Below are 13503 nucleotides of genomic sequence, written 5' to 3'. Positions count from 1 at the left end.
TTTGTGTTTTATTTTCATACCCTATAGAATGGAAAAGCCTAACAGGCCAGCCCACTTTATTTTATAGGGGGCTTGATTTTTTTTTTTCCCATTTTGACTTAATAATAAGTCTTTACATTTAAAGATTAGAAACCACTCTAGAATTTCAAGTGTTTTTTTATGGGAAACTCTTCCTTAATGTCTTGATAAATGATTTCTGCTTCAATGATTCTATTCTTCAGGAGTATCAATTATTGGTATGTGAGACTTACTGTGTTCCATATCTACCACCCCCTAATCTCAATGCTTACTTTTTCCATTTTGGATTGCTCAAATCTCACAAGCTTACCTCCTTTATTCCCAGTAAGAAGAGTGTATATCTGCTGCTTTGAAAGTGACCTTCATTTCTATAATGACTATGTATGTATTTTTTCTTTTGTAACCTGATCCATCAGCTCACTCTTCTCTTCCCATTGTCTAATCATTGATTTCTTGAGCTTTGTCTCATCTTTAAACTCCTGCTTCAGAGAAGCCGTCTCACCCCCCAACTCCACACACCACCTCTCACCACAGGGAACTATGTTCATAATTTTCACTTGCTGTGCTGTTTCTGGAAATGATTATCACCAACACTCTCCCTTGAAGCTTGACTCATTGCTGAACTCGGCTCCCCAACTCACAGAGACCCAAATGCCATAGATTTTCAGGGGGATGATAATGTTGGCTTTATTTCTCTTCAGTTGTCTAAGATCAGCAGTTGTAAGGCTGCTTGCTGCCGGTTTCTCCTCTACTCTAAACTTCTTGCAAAAGTAGTATCACTGTAGTCTGTAATTCAGCCCTACCTCCGGCCGGCCATTCAGGGAGCCAATGTACATACCAACTCTGCCATTCCACACAGGTGGGTTATTGGTTTTGCTCCCGAGGTGTGTCAGCTACTTGGGAGCAAGCTGCATCCTCACTTTGCCCGTGTTCATGCTCTCCTAGCATCCTCTTACCTCGATTCAATTTTCCCTGCACTTAGCAGCATTAATTCACATATTCTGGTTACAAAGTTTTGTTACTTATCAAAGAATGAGCTGCTTTTGTTTCTCAGCTTTTTACTTCTAGTTGGTTTAAGAGAACAAAGATGTCAGTTCTCTATATATTTGAAAATTCGGTATAGTAAAATATACCAAAATAAAACCAAAATCATAAAACAAATGGATTACCCAATCTATTGAAAACTATTACTTTTGTAATCTATTATTTTTTATTTTAAAGAATCAATATGCTATTTAAAAAAATTAATAAACTTGGGGCACCTGGATGGCTCAGTCAGTTAAGTACCCGACTTTGGCTCAGATCATGATCCCATGGTTCGTGAGTTTAAGCCCTGCACTGAGCAACTGGGATTCTCTCTTTCCCCCCCTCTCTCTCAAAATAAATAAATTTCATTTATTTAAGAATAAATACTTAATAGGGGCGCCTGGGTGGCTTAGTCGGTTAAGCGTCCGACTTTCGCTTAGGTCATGATCTCGCGGTGCGTGGGTTCGGGCCCCGCGTCGGGATCTGTGCTGATTGCCAGCTCAGAGCCTGGAGCCTGTTTCAGTCTGTGACTCCCTCTCTCTCTGACCCTCCCCTGCTCACGCTGTCTCTCTCTCTCTCTCCTGGAAATAAATTTAAAAAAAAAAAATAAATAAATACTTAATAAACTTGATTCATTTCTCTATGTGAAATCTACATGACTCTAGCTTTAATGGCAAGTATTTATTAATCACTTGTGAAAAGTCCATCATTTTCTCAGAAGCTGTGGAAAACATAATAGTAAAAGACACAATTTTTAACTAATATAACATAGTGTTAACTGAATGAAAATTAAGCACAGCTCTGAGAAGCCCAGGCCCCTCTGGTCTCATGGAATCTAAGAAGTTGCTTCCTCTGTCCAGAGCAGTGGACATCTTTCCCTGTCTGTGCCCCCCACCCCCACCCCAGCGGTCAGTCCTAGTCCAATCCTACAGAACTCAGCTCAGTCAAGACCACACACAGGTTCCCAAAGGCTGAGGCAGGCATACACTCCTGTGAGGTATTCCGTACACTTCCCTGTTTTGGTAACCATCACATTCCACTGTAACTGCCTCTTCTTCTGTTGTCTTCTCTCCTAAAAACTAAGTTCCCAGAGGGACAAACCATTTTCTGTTCACCATTATATCCCAGAGCCTAGCACAGTGTCCAGAAGTTAATAGGTGCTCAATAAATAGATGCCGCTTACATAAATCGCTCTTGTGACCGTAATTCTTAATTCCAGGTGATCTACCTAAAACAAAGGTTATGAGAGTCACTACGGATCATTAAATAATTCAAAATCACTAAATTGGCACTTCAGACAGTCTATACGATAATTTCTAATAGCCACAGTCATACACCAAGAGAAAGCTAGTATAATTTAGAAATTTTAGGGGCGCCTGGGTGGCTTAGTCAGTTAAGCGTCCGACTTTCGCTTAGGTCATGATCTCGCGGTTCGTGGGTTCGAGCCCCGCGTCGGGCTCTGTGCTGACTGCCAGCTCAGAGCTTGGAGCCTGTTTTCAGTCTGTGACTCCCTCTCTCTCTGACCCTCCCCTGCTCACGCTGTCTCTCTCTCTCTCCTAGAAATAAATAAAACATTAAAAAAAAAATTAAAAAAAAAAATTTAGAAATTTTAGGGGCACCTGGGTGGCTCAGTAATTAAGAGTCGACTTCAGCTCAGGTCATGATCTCACAGCTCTTGGGTTGGAGCCCCACATCAGGCTCTGTGCCTGGGGCCTGCTTTGGATTCTGTTTCCTTATCTGCCCCTCCCCCACTCACACTGTCTCTCTCTCTTTCTCTATCAAAAACAGATAAACATTTAAAATAAATTTTTTTTAAATAAGAAAAAAGTAACCTTGTAATTTTTCTGTAATCTAAAACTATTCTGGGACACCTGGGTGGCTCAGTCGGTTGAGCATAGAACTCTTGAGAGCGTCTAACTCTAGATTTGGGCTCAGGTCAGATACCAGGATCATGGGATCCAGACCCACTTCTGGCTCCCAGCTTCTAGCTCCACTGCAAAGGGCTCTATGCTGAGCCTGAGGCCCGCTTGAGATTCTCTCTCCTGCCCCTCCCCGACACATATGCATGCTCTGTCTTGAAAATAAAAAGTAAAACACAAAAAACATTTAAAAATAGTAAACGAATGCCTTCAAATCTGCCTATTCAACCCCCCCCCTTTTTTTTTGAAGGAAAGAGAGCAGCGGAGGGATGGAGCAGGAGAGAATCCTAAGCAGGCTCCGCACTAGGCCCCAAGCCCCGCAAGGCGCTCCATCTCTCTCCTGTAAGATGACTTGAGCCAAAATCAAGGGGCGACACTTAACAAACTCAGCTACCCCAGCACCCCATATTCAACTTCTTCCTAACTCAAAGAATTCACTATCTACTCACCTAACCTCTTCAGTATTTGCCACAAGGTGCCAAAGCTCTCACTAATGACCTCTAAGACATTACAGAAGGTGTTTAATTTCAACATCTTATAAACATCTGCTCTTTAACCTTATTTTTTTCTATCTACCTGTGATTTTTTTCTTCCCATTTGATTTTTAATATTTTAAAGTTCTACTAATAAGCCAACTCTATATCGTTCTATCTTCCTTTTGAATAACCAACACTTCGCCATTTTCAAATCCCTCTTTTAAATGCTCAATCTAATCTTCATACTTAATATTTCCAATTCCGTAATGTATTCAGACTCACTTTATATACCATAAGAGGAAAGAAAGGAGGAAAATGGCCCTGTGCTTTTGAAATCTAACTTCCTTCTAAATGAATTATTATTTAATATCAAAATCGCTTTGTCTATAAACTGGACACAACTATTCATCTGGTCTTCTCTATACTAGTAAGTTTTTAATGAAAGAAGAAATCATAACAAAAGCACTAAGGCAGATCTCAGGAAAAAAAACCTTACTTTTCTTTGATTTTTTACATGTAGCCTCTTACAACTGAAGTTCACATAGTCCAAAGGCGAAGTTCACATAGCCTTCACTCCTTAACATTTGTTGGAAGATATAAGGAGAGGAAGCGTGCAAAGTCCACGTGGTCTTAATCAAATTCTTAAAGTCCAATCCATGAAGAAAAGCTATATCGAAGCTCTACTTTTAAACACATGATCAGTATCACTTGAAAAAAGATTTTAAAAAATCCTAACCACACTCAATTTATTAACGGCAATAGTACATATTATCTTCAGCTATGGAAATAACTTGTTTGGACTATAAATGGATCTGTGCTCCCTTAAAGAACACAATGCAAGTAATTAAGCACTAAAGAGCAGCAGAATATATGCCCTTATTTGTTACTAAAAGCAAAAGTAATCATTCTTGAGAATAGTCTCATAGAATTAATATTTCCAGAGCAAACATATCCACCCACATACTGGAATTCAAGAGTGGGAAATAATGGTTAGGTATAAAAACTTTAAACAAAGAAAAAACCCTTCCTTGACATTATATTATATGCTGAGTTTAACTGGAAAAGAAAACACTTCCTTTCCATAGTTTCTTCTTGCAAATACAGAGGAAGAAGATATTAGCAGGAAGAAAAGGAAGACGAGCTACAAAGCAACCTATGGCCCTTTCAGTTTTCCCACAGCAACACATAAACCAATCTGACCAAAATATGAACATTATTCTCTTTGGGACTGCCACTGTACCGCATCCATGCGGAAACTCTGTATGTCATTACTGTTCTTCTGAGTCTCAGGTTTCAGAAGCATGTTCATTTCACTGCCGCAGCATAGTCCCCTAATTGCTCTCTGTAATTTTATAGTTTAGCCCCATTTAGGAGCCTAGACCTACAACATACCTTACAATTTTTTTTTTAATCGAGCACCTTAATTCCCAAAATGTTAGCTTTCTTAATGAATTTAATACGATGAAAAAAACATTTACTTGTCCCAGAGTCCTATACTTTCAAGGCTCAAAAGACTTTTCTCCCCATCTTAAGCTTTTTAAAATTATTTTATTTTTATTTTTTTTTTGAGAGAGAGAGACTGACAGTGCACACGCAGGAGTCAGGGAGAGGGGAGGAGGGAGAGAGAAAATCTTAAGCAGGCTCTATGAGCCCGAGGCGTGGCCTGATCCTATGACCCTGGGGCCAGGACCTGAGCCAAAATCTAGAGTTAACCTTCTGAGTCACCTAAATGCCCCTTAAGCTTTTTTTGAAGGAAGTTTTAATTCAACTTCACGGAGCATAAAAAGGTAGTGAGATACAAGACAGCGGAGTATACTGATTTAAAAAACAGCAACTGGGGCACCTGGGTGGCTTAGTCGGGTAAGCGTCCGACTTTCGCTTAGGTTATGATCTCGCGGTTCGTGGGTTCGAGGCCCGCGTCGGGCTCTGTGCTGACTGCCAGCTCAGGGCCTGGAGCCTGTTTCGGAGTCTGTGACTCCTTCGCTCTCTGACCCTCTCCTGCTCACGCTCTCTCTCCCTCTCTCGCCTAGAAATAAATAAAACATTTAAAAAATTTTTTTAAAAATAAAAATAAAAAACAACAACAGCAACTAACATCGCACATAGCAACGTGAAAAGCGGTAAAATTAAGAAAAGATGAAACTCTCCCCATTGATGTGATCGGAAGAGAAAGATCAGTGAGAAAAATTGCCTATCACCCCAAAACATAAATTATATTCAGCATAATTAAAATATTTAAAAATAAATGAAATAAATGCTTATTGAGTATCTAATATGTGCCAAATACTTTGCTGTACAAATGAGTCTGCATTATGAATTTAAGTTAACATGGCCCTTAAGCTAGTTGAGTTCCTTGGCTGACTTATTAGAAAGATAAGGATGGTTTTTGTGGCAGGGGACATTCCCGGGCTCTAGCATGTGTCAGAGATGGTGCTCCAGTCTGGTTCTGCTAAGTACTTGGTGTGTGACCTTGGGCAAGTAATCAGGTTCCAGTTTTCTATGTAAAAGAGAGGACTGTAATAGTATGCACCTCACTGTGCCGTTCAGGAGAATTAAATTAGGTATTTCATGAACCGTACTTAGCATGGTACCCAGCACATAGTAATCACTTAATCTTAACAACTATTAGAAGCAGTAAGTAGTAGTTTATTGGTATTATCATTTTAATCTAGAATCTGCAGGGCTAAAATGCACTCTCCAGCTGCTAGTGGTTTTCTGAATGGTATAGTGTAATTCTCCATTAAGTCAGGCCCTCCCACCTTCTTGGGGCTAGAGTAACAGAATCCACTAAGAATAAACCATATAATCTATATTAAAAATCCAATGTTAAAAATACTTTCTACATTCTATAGAGTCTCTATATCCTGATATTCTCGTGATGCGAAATATCAGGGAACGAAGCAGTGCTTGATTTGGTTGCAGCACTGATGAGTTCCACTTAATAAACCTTTACAACAAAGGCTTGTGAGTCCCCATCCAAGCCACGGTCACTCAGGATTGCGACAGAAACCCTATACTGCAGGACCAGAAGAAAAACTAAGTTATAGCTATAGTCCTCAAAGTTTTTGTTCTAAGAACCTGAAACTAATGGCCTCTCTGTTGCTAAATTCCACATACACTTTTCCATCCTTATCTTACTTAACCTCTCTGCAGTGTTTCATACTGTTGACCACCTTCTCTTTCTTGAAAAGCTTTCTGGCAGCTCTGTGGCTTCCTTTCTCTTGCTCCCACACTTAAAATGTCAATGTTCCCCAAGACTTATTCTTTAAAAACAATTTAATGTTTTATTTTTGAGAAAGAGAGAGACAGCGTGAGCAGGGCAGCGTCAAAGAGAGAGGGAGACACAGAATCTGAAGGAGGCTCTAGGCTCTGAGCTGACTGTCAGTACAGAGCCTGATGCGGGGCTGGAACCCACAAACCATGAGATCATGACCTGAGCCGAAGTGGGACGCTTAACCAACTGAGCCACCCAGGCGCCCCAAGACTCTTATTCTTATTTTGTAGGGATGCAAGCTGAAATACCTAACTGGGCCACAGGGGTGGGACAGGGACAGACTTTGGCTCATCTAAAGGTAGCTGACTCAAACCAGTTCTAGCAAGTTGCTGTGATATAAAAAAAGAAAAGAGAGAGGGAAAGAAAGAAAGAAAGAAAGAAAGAAAGAAAGAAAGAAAGAAAGAAAGGGAAAGAAAGAGGAAGGAAGGAAGAAAGGAAGGAAGGAAGAAGGATAAATGCAGACCCAAGGTTTCTAAATCTTAGCAATTTTTCAAAAGGTAAATATCCAGATTTCTCATTAAACTGTTAAAATAGAGATGTGTGATCTGGTGCAAGTTACTTTATCAATCGGTTTCTTCATCTATGAAATAGCAGTGACAAAGTCACAAATTTTATATATATAAAGTGAATCAAACAAAACATTTCTACAGCCCATCTTATCTTCCGCTCTACATCTACCCCAAGACTACAGATTATGATCCCAAGTTGCAAACCACATGTAAATTGTAACCACGCATAAATGCATTCTTCTGGAGAAGAATCCAGAGTTCATCCGATTCCCCCAAAAGATTAAGAACCAAAGTAAGCCAAATGTTTCTGCTTCTACAGCTTCAGCTGTCCTCTCCACAGCATGACCCCCAAACTGACATCTGGCCAACCTATGCAGACCACTTTACCTCTGTGACCAGCCTGTCCACTGACTTGTCTCCATCTCCACTGTCACTGCCAATGCCTCAGTTCAAACCTTCCATCTCTTCTCAGCAGCTGCCTCTCTGGTCTATTCCAGTCTTGCCCTCCTTCAGTTCAATCTTTGTATAACTCAGATCCTCTAAGACACAAANTATATTAAAAATCCAATGTTAAAAATACTTTCTACATTCTATAGAGTCTCTATATCCTGATATTCTCGTGATGCGAAATATCAGGGAACGAAGCAGTGCTTGATTTGGTTGCAGCACTGATGAGTTCCACTTAATAAACCTTTACAACAAAGGCTTGTGAGTCCCCATCCAAGCCACGGTCACTCAGGATTGCGACAGAAACCCTATACTGCAGGACCAGAAGAAAAACTAAGTTATAGCTATAGTCCTCAAAGTTTTTGTTCTAAGAACCTGAAACTAATGGCCTCTCTGTTGCTAAATTCCACATACACTTTTCCATCCTTATCTTACTTAACCTCTCTGCAGTGTTTCATACTGTTGACCACCTTCTCTTTCTTGAAAAGCTTTCTGGCAGCTCTGTGGCTTCCTTTCTCTTGCTCCCACACTTAAAATGTCAATGTTCCCCAAGACTTATTCTTTAAAAACAATTTAATGTTTTATTTTTGAGAAAGAGAGAGACAGCGTGAGCAGGGCAGCGTCAAAGAGAGAGGGAGACACAGAATCTGAAGGAGGCTCTAGGCTCTGAGCTGACTGTCAGTACAGAGCCTGATGCGGGGCTGGAACCCACAAACCATGAGATCATGACCTGAGCCGAAGTGGGACGCTTAACCAACTGAGCCACCCAGGCGCCCCAAGACTCTTATTCTTATTTTGTAGGGATGCAAGCTGAAATACCTAACTGGGCCACAGGGGTGGGACAGGGACAGACTTTGGCTCATCTAAAGGTAGCTGACTCAAACCAGTTCTAGCAAGTTGCTGTGATATAAAAAAAGAAAAGAGAGAGGGAAAGAAAGAAAGAAAGAAAGAAAGAAAGAAAGAAAGAAAGAAAGAAAGAAAGAAAGGGAAAGAAAGAGGAAGGAAGGAAGAAAGGAAGGAAGGAAGAAGGATAAATGCAGACCCAAGGTTTCTAAATCTTAGCAATTTTTCAAAAGGTAAATATCCAGATTTCTCATTAAACTGTTAAAATAGAGATGTGTGATCTGGTGCAAGTTACTTTATCAATCGGTTTCTTCATCTATGAAATAGCAGTGACAAAGTCACAAATTTTATATATATAAAGTGAATCAAACAAAACATTTCTACAGCCCATCTTATCTTCCGCTCTACATCTACCCCAAGACTACAGATTATGATCCCAAGTTGCAAACCACATGTAAATTGTAACCACGCATAAATGCATTCTTCTGGAGAAGAATCCAGAGTTCATCCGATTCCCCCAAAAGATTAAGAACCAAAGTAAGCCAAATGTTTCTGCTTCTACAGCTTCAGCTGTCCTCTCCACAGCATGACCCCCAAACTGACATCTGGCCAACCTATGCAGACCACTTTACCTCTGTGACCAGCCTGTCCACTGACTTGTCTCCATCTCCACTGTCACTGCCAATGCCTCAGTTCAAACCTTCCATCTCTTCTCAGCAGCTGCCTCTCTGGTCTATTCCAGTCTTGCCCTCCTTCAGTTCAATCTTTGTATAACTCAGATCCTCTAAGACACAAATAATTTATTTGGCCAGAGCCCTTCAAGGTCTGCTCTGCTCACAAATGTAAAAGGAATCCAAATTCTGGAGCCCATCACTTAAACTCCCCAGGACCTGGAGAGCTGACCTCTCCCCCTCCCACTATTTATTCCTATTCCTACAACTCCTACAATTTGCAACACAGAACACTCTTTTGTCCTCAGGCATTTATTCGTACCAGTAGGTCCCACCTCTCGGAATGCCTTTCTAACTCCTCCCATTCGCTTAGGGCAGAAACCCTAAAAGTCTAGAACGCCTGGAAAGTCCTTCTTTTCTTTAAGGCTTACCCCTAGGCCAGAATAAATAGGTTCTCTTCCTCCAGGCTAATCTATCCCTTATCATTCAATGTTGTAAATGTCAGCCTCGCCCTCCCCCCAACTAGACTAAAAACTCCTCAAGGGCAGAGAATGTGTCTCCGTATTACAAGGCCACAGTGACCAAGAGGAAACTAATCCAGTAAATGAATGAAACAGCGTGGGTTCTGGTAACTCCCACCATGGCCCCAGGTAAACCTCCCAGGGTCCCAAGGTGAGCCCACCAAAGTCACAGACTTCCTCACAGCTCTGCAGCACACACACCAGCAGGCAGATAACTATAAGGCTTCCAAAGGAGCAGCTAGAAGTAAAGCGAACCCCCTTTCCTTGCCTACTGGTGCACTTACCGGTCCTTTACATCTGCCAACTCACAGAATCCAACAGCTAGACCACCATCAAGCCGCTGCAACTTCTATGAACATACTGCTAACTTGCCAGTGGCACAAAAACTTATTTCCCCCGTGAAGGTAATTATAATATTCTATCCATACTCAAATACAGTATTAGCATTAAATTCTTAGTAATACATACGGAGCCAAGAACTTATTGGTGTTGAAAACACATCCATAACCTGAAAAATCTTTAGAGAAAAATATTATATGGAAGTCACGCACCAGGCACCATTCTAAAAACTAAGTGAAATTCCTCATTCAACTGTCACGGCAACCCTATGATAAAGGCATTATTGTCAGCCCTCTGCACAGATGAAGAAACCGAGACTTAACAAAATTAAGTAGTTGGTCCAAGTCATGAGAGATTCCAGGCCAGTCTGAGGTCAGAGCCCAAACACTTAACCAACACAAACTCCATCTCCACGCTCTTTAACACTGTTAAATGCAAGAGCCTGAGACTGAGCTGCATGCACATCCAATCACACAAGGAGAGAAAACACAACCAAAAATGTTAACAGTGATTATACCTCCTGAGCGTGACAGATTGGGCTGAGTGGGATGAATGTGAGCCTGTATAACTTGTAGTCAGGAAAAAGCAAACAAATAAAAGAAATGGTATTTACATGGTTTTAATTTAAAAAAAAAAAGGTTAAGGTGGGTTAGAATAGTTAATGAGCACCTACCAAGAGCCAAGCACATGGGCCATCTCATCTAATCCTTACATCAAAAAATGTTCCATTTCCATTTTACAGATAAAGAAACTCTACATTAAGTAACCCTCCCAGTGGAAGAGCTGGGATCAGAACCCAACACCCAGTCCAAATGTGTCTGACGGCAGGATACCACACTACAAATAAAATTGAACCAAAAAGCTGTTTAAAAACCAATCACGTTCTGGGAAAGAATCAGAACCAAGTAGCCTGGCATAATAAGTGCAAGGTGGAAAAGAACGAGGCCTAAGGTTTTAACGTTAAGCTTTAGTCAATAGTTATCTCTGAAAGTGTTTCAAAAGAGCCAGAGGCAGTGTCTAAAACTAGCCATTACAGTGAGGACTCTGGGACAGACCTGTACCAGATGTAGTGGGAAGGAGATTCCATTCCTGTTTGTTTTGCAAAGCAGAGTGGTATTAGCATAAGTTAAATGGACTTAAATGTGACTCCATTGTATACTCTGCAGAGTATCTGCTTTGGGGACAATTTGCTGCCTCCAACCCAGACTCACCCATTCATCTATTGTTTACAAGTTACCAGGTGTGGGAGGGGGGAGGAGGGGAGAGGGGTGTTAGAAGTCTGAGACTGTTGCTAACTGTACTCAGATATAAGTGACCTCTCATTACCCAGAACTACTGATCCAAACCTGGACAGTGAGAGCTACTAACCCCTGGGGAACAGCTCAGGTAAGAATGAATGGATCAGCATTTTTTTTGAGATACCATGTTTGAGTGCTCCGACTTCAAAATCTTAAAGCCTTTCATATAAACTAAGATCTCATTTCTCCAAAATTGTAGTAATAGGATTTCTTGAGGAACATAGCTGGGGTGAGGGCATGCAAATTTCCTTGTACAGTCTTTCAGAGGAAATAAAACGTGATTATTTCACACTTAAAAGTTACAATCAGCATCTTCTTTTGAAACTGAATATTTAATAGTGAAACATATATTACCTTAGCAATCTAAAATTAATTCAATATTTGCCCTGAAAGTCTTATTAGTTTCAAGTAAAATATAACTTTTAAAATTACCAAATCCTCCATTCCTTCAGGACTAGAGTAGCCCATGAGGCAATTAGATTAGGAAATTTCTATAGGTTTGGGATAGAGTGGGAACAAGTAAAGACTCTGGGATTTGTACATACACAGTTTTGGAAAGCCTGCGTATGTGAGAAGTCGGTAATATACTTTAAAGATAAATTATGGGGCAAAGAGGTTTTTTTTTTTAATCCTAAAATGTTCTAGGAAAAGAGTATCACTGAACGATTTCTTCCATCCAACATGCTCTAAAAATAAGGGCCAGCTAAAATACAAGTAACAATTCTGGGTACACAAGTACATGAGAACGTCCAAGTCAATAAGCAATTTCGATTAATCGATAACGTTGAACAACCATTAAATGTAATTTGCATTTCTGTATGAAATCCATACCTCAAATATCAAGCTTTCCTTAAGTAAAATGCTAACTGGCTGGATATCTATCACTGTGGGGAAACAGAAGGAGTTTATTTTAGGCAGACAAAAGGAAAAGACAGACAGGTAAGAATCACAGGAGCAGTCTCACTTCCACCCCTGACAGAAGTCAGACCAGGTCTTGGGGCGCCTGGGTGGCTTAGTCGGTTAAGCGTCCGACTTTCGCTTAGGTCATGATCTCGCGGTTCGTGGGTTCGAGCCCCGCGTCGGGCTCTGTGCTGACTGCCAGCTCAGAGCCTGGAGCCTGTTTCAGTCTGTGACTCTCTCTCTCTCTGACCCTCCCCTGCTCACGCCGTGTCTCTCTCTCTCTCTCTCTCCTAGAAATAAATAAAAATATTAAAAAAAAAAAAAAAGAAGTCAGACCAGGTCATGGGTCATCCATAGCTCTCAAGTGCCAGCTTTGCACTAGGTAACGGTGAGGGGGCGGGGGGCGCGTGTGGTTAGAATGTGGAACACCTCTGTGAACTACAGCCAGACACCGGGTGGGACACACACACAGACACACACCATAATGGCCTAGGGCCGCTAAAAAAAGAAGGGAGGGAAAAAAAAAAAAGAACAAAAAAGAGGAAAACTAACTTGCAAACTGGCCCACCCCAGGGGCTGGTCGCGGGGGCAGGGGACATTCACATTTCCACTTCCATCCTAGACAACAACCAGAAAGTGGTTAAGGGTAGCCACAGGAAACATCCCAACCCTGAAAACCAGGAAATCTAGATCTGGAAATTTAAGCTCTTTACTTTTTTTTTTTTTTTTGCAACTTTCAAAGCTTGAGGCACCAAAATAAAACTAAAATTGAATCCGTTTAAACACAGAAAAAAAAAATTACCAAAACCACAGTGTCAGCTATGTTCAGTTCCCTGAGGGCTGTTCCACAGACCCTTCTGAATTGTGGTAATACCAAGTTTCCTTAAAAATCCCCATTTTTCGATGTCTAGGGTCGGACATAAGAATATCACATCAATCCAAGTAGTTATTGTCTGAATAAATAAACTACTCCTCCTTAAACTGTAGACTTGGTTTCGGGAGCTGCCCTGCCCACCTCCTCTCCCTCCTAATTTTTAATGCTTCCGAGCGTTCTGACAACCAGGGTCTCCCCCTCGGGGTCCGATCGTGTGTCTGATTCACCAGCCACTGACCAAATAGGACGGGAAACTCCCACGTCTGGGGGCTGCTCCAGAAATCCAGCCCCCTCTAATGACAGTCTCCTCGCCGCTCCCTTCGTCTCTCCCCTCTGCGGGGACCGTCCAGGAAAGGGGGCTTGCGACCCGGAGGAGTTCGAGACGAAA

The 13503-nt window shown here is 41.3% G+C and overlaps 1 protein-coding gene across 1 annotated transcript in view; it reads right to left on the bottom strand.

Moving 5' to 3' along the window:
* Window positions 1-13503, bottom strand: part of INO80D (INO80 complex subunit D) — a 63847-nt gene that overhangs the window by 50072 nt on the left and 272 nt on the right. The window lies entirely within an intron of this gene.

This window comes from Crocuta crocuta, unplaced genomic scaffold (genome assembly GCF_008692635.1).
Source record: "Crocuta crocuta isolate KB4526 unplaced genomic scaffold, BGI_CrCroc_1.0 scaffold478, whole genome shotgun sequence".
NCBI classification, from domain to species: Eukaryota; Metazoa; Chordata; class Mammalia; order Carnivora; family Hyaenidae; genus Crocuta; species Crocuta crocuta.
The sequence above is the reverse complement of the archived record's forward strand: the minus strand, read 5'-3'. Positions and strand labels throughout refer to the sequence as shown.